We start from the raw sequence: 12,730 nt of genomic DNA, 5'->3' as shown, positions 1-12,730 counted from the left end.
GCTCCACACATGTAAATGATAACAGTTCCTGTGGAAATACTGTGAGCCGCACGTACTTAACCTACACGCATGTAAATAATTAAAGCGCATATACTGTATTAGAACTGCATCGCATATAATTATTTAATTAAATCGTAGCGTTTGTGAATTCACAATTATGCTTAATTATGATTTTTAAATGGGTTTAATATATTATGCAGCCTTGGAAAACAGACTAATAATGTGTTTTATACATTCTCATCCGTGAAATGCGCCACTTCCGGTATTTTGCCGGTTAGTCGAATAATCAAAAAAATCGAATAGTCTAATAAAATTGACGAATCGCGACAGCCTTAATATCTTTTGCTTGAAATATTACGAACAACAGATGCTAATTATTCTCTATCTGCTTTTCTGTTTCCAGCTCTGGGGGTGCGTTTCCCAAAAGCATCGTTAGCTAACTATGGTTGTTAGTTCCACTGAACTCTATTGGTAACGATGGAGCTTGCGACCATAGTTGCTTTTGGGAAACGCACCCCTGGATAGGCTACTAGAGATGACGCCAGCTCCAGTCTGGATCCAGCCCTTACAAAGAACTGAGATGACCAAACACCTGAGCAGAGATTTTACACAACTTTACATAATGCCAACCCTGAACCAACATACAAAAATGCCAAATTCTTCTTAAAATGCGATCCCTGTTTTAATAATGTTCATCATCTCTTTTTAAATACCATCATTACCGAACTGCATGATTTGTATAAATTAGTAATTTGACACGGTCACCTCTGATAACAGATAACAGACGCGTGCATTTTCTGTAAAGCTACTTTGAAACAATGCATATTGTGGAAAGTTACACAAAAAAGTGAACTGGATAAATCGAATGATTTTGCAATACAAATTTTTTTTTTCATACTCAATATTGTTTTATGTATATTGTTCTAATACAGATTTAACGTTGCCATTAGTAAAAATTGATGACTCACCTTGTTTACAAAAAAAATAAGCACAATCAAGTGCTATAAATAAATGGTTTACATTGTTTTTAAATTCAAATGGAGATATTGTTTGATGTTACACAATTTGTATTCAATTGTAAAATAAAACTGCTTTAATCAGGACAGTCATATGACGTTCTTCAAAAATATTTATTTCTGTTGAGGTTTAGACATTTTAATAGATCGAATGAGTGAGTTCAGCTTTGAGAATGAGAAAACCAACCTGTTTGATCTTCAGTATCTTCTTGTTTCAGACTGAATACTTCTTCAATCTTTATATCTTCACTCTCCTCTTTAATAAACGCCATCTTTATAATCGAGTCCCGTGGATCTCAGCAGGAGTTTTTCCTCTGTGTTTGCACAATCTGTTTAAGATAATAATTGACAGAAAGAAAAAGAAATTCAAACTAACTCTCAATGTGTGTCTGTCTCAGTCAGCTCCCTAGTTCAGTAGTCAGTGCACTGCTAAGGGAATCAGAGTAATAGTTAATGGTCTTAAAACAAAACAAAACTAACTATACAGAAGGGCATTGAAGTATTTGTGTTGTATATTTGGTATTTAATGATTTGTAGGTTACATTTAATAGATTACACTCATGAAAACTTTTGAAGTTCGTTAGTAAAAGCCGTTATTACTCGTGTGTTTGTTGTTTTCGTTGCATTCCCGCTCTTTTTCTCGTCAGTGTGCGGTGATTCGAACGAATCGAGTCACTGAATCACTTTGCAAAGCAATTGATTCAATTGACTGGGAGTTTCAAAATGCTCCGTTTCTCTCATCACGGTGACTGAATTTGCGTTTACTACAAACTACTTCACGATCTAGGCTAGGGAGCGAAGTGAAAAGCATCGTGTTTGTTAATCATGTTCAGACACGCTTTACTCGCAAAAAAATTTTTTTGGATGAAACACTGCAACGTTACAATGAATGATTCATTTTAGGAGCGAAGTGAAAAGCATCGTGTTTGTTAATCATGTTCAGACACACTTTACTCGCAAAAAAATTTTTTGGGATGAAACACTGCAACGTTACAATGAATGATTCATTTTACATCGCTTGCAACAACTATAACACTGCCTTAACGTTAAAAAAAAACACTTTAAACGCTTAAAAACACCAACCTTTCTTCAGACGAGTCACAGACACAGCAGCGCGGCGCAGTCTCATGACTCAGCTGTTGCCAAACCGCCTCCTCTTCGCCCGTCTCGACGTCCGATTCGTGAACGAATCCCTCCAAAATAAAAGTCTTGTGTGGGATAGATATTTAAATGCAGAAAACACATAAATAACACACATATGTCAGAGGTATTCAGAGTTTAATTTGTGGTCAAATATATGTATAAAAAAAAAAAAAACACGGAAGTGATGAAAATAAATATAAATCAAAGAGTAATATGCAAGATGCTGTCATGTTTGAGTGCAGGAACCATGTTAAGAAACCAGAAGCCTTTGCATTGAATTATTTCACATTGATTTTAATATCATTTAATAAACTGTTGATTATCCTTTCCAAAAATAAAACATTTGGTATACATTTTGTATATTATATAATGTAACATTATATAATAAATTTTTGATTATCCTGTGAAGTAATAAAGAATTATCCTGTGAAGTAATAAAGAATCTGTTATTACACTGCTTAAACTTTTTCTGTGGCTATAACTCGAGTCTTACTCTGCATTAAATTATTTTGCATTGATTTAACATTGTTTAATAAATTATTGATCAATGCTTAATACAAAAACATCTTAGAACTGTTAAACTGAAAGAACACAAATGATCTTTGATATTATTTTGTGACTCGGGTTGGTTAGCTGTCCCTCTCTGCTCTGTTTTCTCTTTGTTTTTGCTTTTAGTTCTCCTCATATCTGTTTGTCTTCAGTCAGCACAGCCACTAGTTTATCTCTTCTCTCATTATTACTCGCTCTACATCTCTCCGGTGTCTGTAGCTGCGTTTCCGTTACCCTTCAAATTGAAATTGCGAATTGAAAAAACGCCTAATGGAAATGCGTCAATTTAGAAAAAGCTCCCATATATCACACACAAAAAAAGAAGTTTTTACACTCACATGAGATGGTTTTTTTAGGCAATTCGAAAAAGGAATACATTGCAAAACTGCAATGGAAACATTTTTTTTCTTTTTGCATTTACAGGTCATCTGGCATACGTAAAAGTCACATGTTCATTCTTTAATATACTATAACCTCCAAGAAACACCTCATACATGGCCAGGGGCTTTCCTTGGCATTAAAGCTTGGATAACCCCTTATTTATACTGCACATATCTGTGGTGCATTACAGCTCCGACAAGGCCACCGGAGCTGATCGCGGCCACTCTAGTCAATGCTAATGCTAACATTTCAGAAGTGCCCCAGAAGCGCTGCTTTGCTAAAGATACACATCTAGGTCTCCTTCAATTAAAAATAATAGCTGTGATATACATAGCACTACCAACATCGATCATCATGACTTATCACTTATGTTTTAGTTGCATAACATCATAAAACGAACAAACCCCTGAAGTTTGATCAAAATCAGACAATGTATGTGGATGTTGTGATCGGAGAAATGACAAACAACAAGCGCATACTACAATACTACAGCGAGAATAAAAGTTACACCTTCTTTCTTTGGGTGAACATTTGGGCGGCGTTATGCAAATCTTCCCACATAGTGAGGTAGATATGTGGGGGCGTGTTAGAATGAGCCGTTTTAGGTAGGCGTGGTTAACTCTTAACTTTTATAAAGAATATCTCTTTGGATTTGAGACTTTAGTCTTTGCAACTTTACAGATCTTCTTTATGCACCAAGAGCTTGTAACACTCCAAAGAGAAAGGAAACATTGAAATCGCATCATATGATCTTTAATGGAAACGCCGTCATTTCGCAATAGTTTTTTATCGACATTTATCAAATAGACATAGACATGTTGACAGAATATTTGTATGAGATGATGCTATGTTAAGCAAATTTGTATGGCTTGTATGGTTTGTAAAGATTTATTACATAGTAAAGCTAAAATTTAGATAGAAACAGTCTTTGGTTCAGGGTCATTGGGCCACAAGGACGTTGTGCCTAACAACGCCCCTTAACTGTTATAAATTCACTGTAAACCACGGCTTCACAGGGCTTATTTCTTTAATATAATCTTGTAAATATTTGTATTTAAAGACATGGAAACTGAAGTTATTGGTGGAGGTTTATGATGAGAAGCTGTTTATGTTTGTTGTTGGTTTTAGTGCAGTTATGTAAAAAAAAAAAAAAGTTGCAGCATGTTAAACAGCGAATAGAGATAAAACAGACTATGAAATTTGTAATTGTTGTTTTAATTATACAAGTATTACAAGGTTTTCGTGTTGTAAAAAAAAATCAAATACGTTGTAATAGTGTGTTAAAAGTGTGAAATTATGGAATCAATGTTTTATAAAGTTTGTAGTTATGCTGCTGTCACGTGCTATTAGAATTATCATAAATACGAGTTTCCTAATAGGAAATTGGACGTGAACGGCCTCTCAAGTCATATTTACTACCGCGAATCTTGTCGATAATTTTGATACCAGAGTTTCCAAGCTTGCGTGGACCGTAAACTTCAAACATGGGAGGGGACAACGATTGCTGCTGTCGATGCTATTCTTTATGATTTTTTTCCACAACTACGTCACTTTGTCTTGTCGCCAAAGTTGAGTATTTATAGGCTATATATGAAACATATTGTATGTATTATAAACAGTGAAATGAGCATGTATTTGACTGAAATTCCAGAATCTAGCGCCGCAAATGTTTATATGCTTGTCTAACAATGGGATGCTACATTGTATTCTTTCCGACAACAAAGACTTTAAATGCGACAAGTTCGTTATCATGACTTCGTGGTCAAGTGGGAAGTAGGAAATTTCGTATTTGACTGAAATTCCAGAATCTAGCGCCGCAAATGTTTATATGCTTGTCTAACAATGGGATGCTACATTGTATTCTTTCCGACAACAAAGACTTTAAATGCGACAAGTTCGTTATCATGACTTCGTAAGTGGGAAGTAGGAAATTTCCGATAGCACATGAAAGCAGCATTAGTACTGTATATTGGAAATTAAAGGGGTGTGACTGTGAGTAGGGGAGTGTTTCAGGTGTGTGAGTGTGTTTAAGGTAATGGGATTTGAGTGGTTAGTAAAAAAAAAAAAAGTATTTTGTGAGTAGGTGCAAAGAATTTGTTGATGTGGTGATATTATAGCGAGATGCTTGTAATTGAATTATATATGTCTTATGTCGTTTCAGGAAGAATGGCTTTTAGAAGTCCCTAAAAAATTCCACGTGTGGAAGGTGAAGAATTTGTTAAAATGAGAAACTAGAGGTAATTAGTATGCATTTTGTATTATGTTAAACAAATTGCTTTAGTTTTTAATGGTGGTACAAGGGCATGTACTTGGAAATGTTAAGTAAATGTTGTTGTGCTGTTTTGTGTAGTATTCAGTGTTGGATGGGAACAGAGCTGACAGAAGCCATGCATGAGAGTAATGAGGAAATTTGCCTGGGCTGGATGCTGAAAGAGTTGGTTGAAGCACACAGGAAGTTGGAGAAGTTGGAAGGAAAACTAGAAGTGCATGTGCTAGTGCGTGCCAGGGCCAGTCGCATTTCCACTGTCACTTTCGGGGCTTGATCATGCCGGGTTTTTTGGCTAGACGAAAACCTTGGGCCAAAGCGGGTCTGCTCGGGCTTGAGGAGTGGCTATGAACAAAGGCGGAGTTTCTCCACATCTGGAGAGCGTCAGTGCTGCAGATTATTTCATATAGTTAACAGCAATAACACCAGCATTAAAGACTTTTAAAATAATTTTAGCTCAAACCTCACTTTCCGACAGCAGCAAGTGTTTGAAATAGCTTCTGTTTGAGATCCGATGATCACCATACAAGGCAGACATATTTATAAGCGATGCAAAAGACTATGCACGCTAGCCATTACCATAGTAAACATGGTAAATATGACCGCTTGAAGAAATCAGACAAATCATATAGGCTAGGCTATCACAATCGTGTACTTATTTAGTAACATATTTTATCTGTCACTAGACTTGTCTCTTTACACCCGACTGTCTGATGTTCATATGTAGCTCATGTCATAAAATATAGCCTATCATAATCACAGTTTTTGTTCGGGAGCTCTTCTGCTACTCAGCCGGTTCTGTGATTAGTAGTAAATCTCCATCATGTGCTTTCAGATGGACAGCATTTAATACACAGAGCCGTAGATCACTGACAAGCTACGCAATATTGCGTTCATTATCGCAGATTAATCGCATTTGATTATGAACACGATATTGCGTAGCTTGTCAGTGCAAGTGTTTTTGTTAATGCCATTAATGTTTTTGTTAATACAGCGTATAGCACTAATCAACTAAATGGCAAAGATGAATGACTTTTGGAAGTTGAATGTAAGGGAAATGTCATTTTGGAATTTCTGTGGTCTAATGTGATATTGTTCTTCATGTTCTTGTTCATGATGAAATTTTCTTGATGAAATCGTTACGTTTTGGAACCAAACTCTTCATATATATTTGGACACACAATTTTTATAATTTCGGCTCTGTATGCAACCAGAATTGTTTTATTTTAATCCTATCAAGAGGAAATTGAAGTGCAGACTTTAAGCTTTAATTCAAGGGGCTGAACAAAAATATAACATAAAAGCTTAGGAATTACAACCATTTTTATACACAGTCCCCCCATTTTCAGGGGCTCAAATGTAATTGGACAAATAAATGTAATCATAAATAAAATGTTAATTTTTAATATTTTGTTGAGAATCCTTTGCAGGCAATGACTGCCTTAAGTCTGGAACTCATGGACATTACCAGAGACTGGGTTTCTCCTTTTTGATGCTTCGCCAGGCCTTTACTGCAGCTGACTTCAGTTGTTGTTTGTTTGTGGGTCTTTCTGCCTTTAGTTTTTGGCGCTTTTCCACTGCATGGTACAGCTCGGTACGGTTCACTTTTGGGGGGTTTTCCACTGGGTACAGTACCTGGTACTTTTTTTAGTACCACCTCGGTTGGGGTTCCAAGTGAACCGTACCGTTACCAAAACGTGACGTGTAAACTCTGCTGATCACGGATTGGCCGGAGAGAATCATCGCTACCTGCGTCACTGAACTTGCTACACAAACACAAAAGAAGCGCTAGATTTAAATCAGCACAGCCAGCGAAGGATCGAACGCAACTGTTTTGAACGAGCGCACCTTTTTTTTTAACAACCAAAAAGTTTTGTTGTCTGTTGCGGAAGTACAGACGTTCCTCTTGTTGATAGCAGAGGAGCGGATCCAGCGAGAGCTTGATGGGGCGACGCGGAATGAAAAAGTTTTTCAGGAGCCACGGCAATAGAGGCGGCGCAACTATAATGACATGTGAATAATCCCGCCCACTCTAAAGCGGTACTGAACTGCAGTGGAAACGCAAACCGAGCTGAGTCGTACCACACATGGAAAAGCGCCATTTGTCTTCAGCAACTGAAATGCATCCTTAATCGGGTTGAGATCAGGAGATTGACTTGGCCATTGAAGAATAATCCACTTTTTTACCTTCAAAAACTCCTGGGTTGCTGAAGTATAGAGAAAAACAACAAAAACACAGAGTCATTTGCACGTGCGGAATCTATCGTGCATAGTTTTGTATAAAACTTTGTACATGTATTGTTCTTATTGACCCGTAGAACTTGACAATGATTAGCTTCACACTAATAATTATTAGCTCTGTCCTACAGTAAGTTTTAGAGGCTTTGTATATTTGGGTGCTTTGATGCTCTTAATGTTTAAAATTTCATGAAATTCTACACACATATCAGATTGATCAGCCATTAGGTGTAGGAAAATGTTAAGCGTTGAGCGGGGGGCTCTGTAGCACACCCCCTTTTGACTAAAGTACTGAGTTAAGTATTACCTATTGTCATCAATCTCTGTACATATATTGTTCTCAACAAGCTAGACAACTTTTAGAATTACAGTCATTAAACCTCCCTCCTCCCCATAGCACCACCAACAGGCAGCAGGAAGTGTGTCATGTACAACAGGCTTTGAATTAATCATTTTATATTTACCCATATGTTTTGGTTGCTTTTGCTGTATGTTTTGGGTCATCTCCATACTTCAAGTCACTGCTGAGCATTCCTAGTCCTGTCATTCTAATGTTATTGGTAGACTGCATGGGTGAACATATCTTTAGAAAATATGATCATAGATATCATTATAATTTGACTAGTAATTAGTTTTCTTGTTGTAAAAGAAATTTGTTTAGCTCATTAAAACAGAGGAAATTGTTTTAATGAGTTACATCAGTACTCAGAAAAAATTCAGATAATTTACTCCCCCGTGTCATCCAAGATGTCGCAAAGAAATTAAGTTTTTTGAGGAAAACATTCCAGGGTTTTTCTCCATATAGTGGACTTCAATGGTGGCCAACGATGTGAAAGTCCAAAATGCAGTTTCAATGCAGCTTCAAAGGGCTCTACACGATCCCAGCCGAGGAATAAGGGTCTTATTTAGCAGAATGATCGGTCATTTTCTTGAAATAAAATCTAAGCACTTTTTAACCATAAATGCTCAGCTAGCATTAGTTGATGTTGGAAAGGTCACGCGGGATGTAGGCGGAAGTACCAACCCAGTGTTTACAAAGCAAACATGCAAAAAAAGTCATTGCCCTTTACAAAAAGAGGTAAAACAACGATGTCAAATGATTTTAAAGTTGGAGGAGGAAATGAGATGGAGTTTTTAACCAAAGTACTGAGACGAACAACTAACTGCGCGTGACCTTTCCCACAGGATTACGCAATGTGTAAAGACACGCATGTGCATCGCAGAGCTGGAGCAAGCCGAGCATTTGTGGTTAAAACGTGGATAAATATTACGATTTTTTTTTCAGAAAATGACTGATCGTTTCACTAGATAAGACCCTTATTCCTCAGCTGGAATCGTGTAGAGCCCTTTGAAGCTGATGGGGATCGATTAGTGTCGGCAATGTGGAAAAACTGGAAAAACCTGAGCTGACAGATGCTCAACAGCCACTTTTCCACTGTCAGACCAGTGCGAGCCAGTGCTTTCAACGGGCCGGGCAGGCCTAATAGCCTCAGATCTGTAAGACCGAGTCCAAAATCACACTGCTTTTCCACCATCACGCCAGAAGCTCCGCTGCGCTTCACTAAAACCCGCCTTTACACGCCTCTCTGGAACAACGACACGCAACCCCATCATTTCACCAACAAAGATAAGTTATCAGAAATAAATCACTGGAACTAGCGAGTATTGTTCTTATTGACCCGTAGAACTTGACAATGATTAGCTTCACACTAATAATTATTAGCTCTGTCCTACAGTAAGTTTTAGAGGCTTTGTATATTTGGGTGCTTTGATGCTCTTAATGTTTAAAATTTCATGAAATTCTGCACAACATATCAGATTGATCAGCCATTAGGTGTAGGAAAATGTTAAGCGTTGAGCGGGGGGCTCTGTAGCACACCCCCTTTTGACTAAAGTACTGAGTTAAGTATTACCTATTGTCATCAATCTCTGTACATATATTGTTCTCAACAAGCTAGACAACTTTTAGAATTACAGTCATTAAACCTCCCTCCTCCCCATAGCACCACCAACAGGCAGCAGGAAGTGTGTCATGTACAACAGGCTTTGAATTAATCATTTTATATTTACCCATATGTTTTGGTTGCTTTTGCTGTATGTTTTGGGTCATCTCCATACTTCAAGTCACTGCTGAGCATTCCTAGTCCTGTCATTCTAATGTTATTGGTAGACTGCATGGGTGAACATATCTTTAGAAAATATGATCATAGATATCATTATAATTTGACTAGTAATTAGTTTTCTTGTTGTAAAAGAAATTTGTTTAGCTCATTAAAACAGAGGAAATTGTTTTAATGAGTTACATCAGTACTCAGAAAAAATTCAGATAATTTACTCCCCCGTGTCATCCAAGATGTCGCAAAGAAATTAAGTTTTTTGAGGAAAACATTCCAGGGTTTTTCTCCATATAGTGGACTTCAATGGTGGCCAACGATGTGAAAGTCCAAAATGCAGTTTCAATGCAGCTTCAAAGGGCTCTACACGATCCCAGCCGAGGAATAAGGGTCTTATTTAGCAGAATGATCGGTCATTTTCTTGAAATAAAATCTAAGCACTTTTTAACCATAAATGCTCAGCTAGCATTAGTTGATGTTGGAAAGGTCACGCGGGATGTAGGCGGAAGTACCAACCCAGTGTTTACAAAGCAAACATGCAAAAAAAGTCATTGCCCTTTACAAAAAGAGGTAAAACAACGATGTCAAATGATTTTAAAGTTGGAGGAGGAAATGAGATGGAGTTTTTAACCAAAGTACTGAGACGAACAACTAACTGCGCGTGACCTTTCCCACAGGATTACGCAATGTGTAAAGACACGCATGTGCATCGCAGAGCTGGAGCAAGCCGAGCATTTGTGGTTAAAACGTGGATAAATATTACGATTTTTTTTTCAGAAAATGACTGATCGTTTCACTAGATAAGACCCTTATTCCTCAGCTGGAATCGTGTAGAGCCCTTTGAAGCTGATGGGGATCGATTAGTGTCGGCAATGTGGAAAAACTGGAAAAACCTGAGCTGACAGATGCTCAACAGCCACTTTTCCACTGTCAGACCAGTGCGAGCCAGTGCTTTCAACGGGCCGGGCAGGCCTAATAGCCTCAGATCTGTAAGACCGAGTCCAAAATCACACTGCTTTTCCACCATCACGCCAGAAGCTCCGCTGCGCTTCACTAAAACCCGCCTTTACACGCCTCTCTGGAACAACGACACGCAACCCCATCATTTCACCAACAAAGATAAGTTATCAGAAATAAATCACTGGAACTAGCGAGATCACAAAACGAACGTGATAAAAGCGGCTGTTTGTTTGCAATTGTTGTTGTTTATGATTTAAATCCAAAAGCTTTACAATAATAAGTGATACATTAATCATAATGAATTAATTTGTCAGGATTGAAAAAGTCACACAGAAATAAAGTGGCATTTGCCGTCATTTCACAAAAGAAAGAGGACATGCATACTTATTCAGTCACATCTGTTTCTGTTTATTTGTAATCACAGTATTTAGCACATTTAGAAAGAATGATAATTTCTATTATTTTTCCATCAAAAATATGACCTGAGTAGCAGAGGGAGTTCCCAAACAAAAACTATCACTATGATTATAATATATTTTATGACAGATGTGGAGTTAAATATAAACATTAGACAGTCAGGTATAAAGAGACGAGACTTAAGAGCCCCCTGAAGTCTAGGATCGGCACTGAATACGTGTACCGTTAAGGCCTTTCCACACGGAGCGCGATGCGAAAAAGCAAGGCAAATCGCAGACGAACGGTGCCTTCACACCGAACGCAAAACGATTGATCGCGTTCTGCTAATTCACGCCTGCACGCTAGATGGCACCGACCAACAATGCAATTTTCCTCAGTATCTCGTAATGGATTTAACATCATCCACTGCTCAATATACAGCATTAATATACAACAAGGTTCCACACCAGAAACAAACCATCTATAATGCTTACAAGAATAGGCTACATCCTAAGACATAATTAGAAGTACAATTAGCATCAAGCTACACTTGAAAATGTATGTAATTATTCATGTATTTGCTTACCCACTTTAAACCATCATCGAGTGCTTGTAATAACTTCCGATTGTGATCTATAGTTGATTTTGATTAAAAAGCAGACATATGCACTCTTTTTATGTTTAATACTGTTACACTGCTAAATACAGAAAATATATTGTCATAATCATATGTCTATTTGCTTTCATATTTCATGTGTTGAAAAAGAGTGAACGCGCTCTGACTTATAACACCCTCACACGTAGAAGAAAATGGACAGTGCTCTACAGATCACATAATTCAGTGGGCAATTAATAGAAATGTTATTCTGAATAAAGAACATGTGAGAATAAATCTGTTCTCAAATACCAACGATAACAACTCAGCATCCACTCTCTTCTCTCTCTCGGGATACTCTTCTTCTTCTTCTTCTGTGTTTGTTTACACTGGTTTTCAATACAGCGCCAACACTTTTGCCTTTTTGTGCAACAGCAGCTGCTCCGGTCACGTGATCCTAGCTCAAATCTTATTGAACGGCCCGTGTTTTTGCTTTGTGAAACTGAAAAGATTCGTCGGACTGGTTCGAAAAAAAAAACATTCGCATTTTCGGTTGAGCGAATGTTCGCGGTCTATGTGGAAGTATCCATAGAAGTCTATCGTTTTATTCCAGCGCGTCATCACAGCCGATATTTTCGCTCAGTGTGGAAAGGCCTTTAATAACAGATGAAATATGTTACTTAATAAATACAAAATTGTGATAGCCTATATGATTTGTCTGAGTTCTTCAAGCGGTCGTATTTACCATGTTTACTATGGTAATGGCTAGCGTGCACAGTCTTTTGCATCACTTATCAATATTTCTGCCTTGTATGGTGATCATCGGATCTCAAACAGAAGCTATTTCAAACACTTGCTGCTGTTTGAAAGTGAGTTTTGAGCTAAATTATTTCAAGTCTTTAATGCTGGTGTTATAGCTGTTAACTATATGAAATAATCCGCGGTGCTGACGCTCTCCAGAAGCGGAGAAACTCCGCCTTTGTTCATAGCTTTTCCTCAAGCCCGAGTTGGCCCGCTTTGGCCCAAGGTTTTCGGCGGGACAAAAAACCCTGGCCGTTAATGTGGCTAATGA

The sequence above is a fragment of the Sinocyclocheilus rhinocerous genome, unplaced genomic scaffold (genome assembly GCF_001515625.1).
Source record: "Sinocyclocheilus rhinocerous isolate Xijiao unplaced genomic scaffold, SAMN03320098_v1.1 scaffold356, whole genome shotgun sequence".
Lineage (NCBI taxonomy): Eukaryota > Metazoa > Chordata > Actinopteri > Cypriniformes > Cyprinidae > Sinocyclocheilus > Sinocyclocheilus rhinocerous.
The sequence above is the reverse complement of the archived record's forward strand: the minus strand, read 5'-3'. Positions refer to the sequence as shown.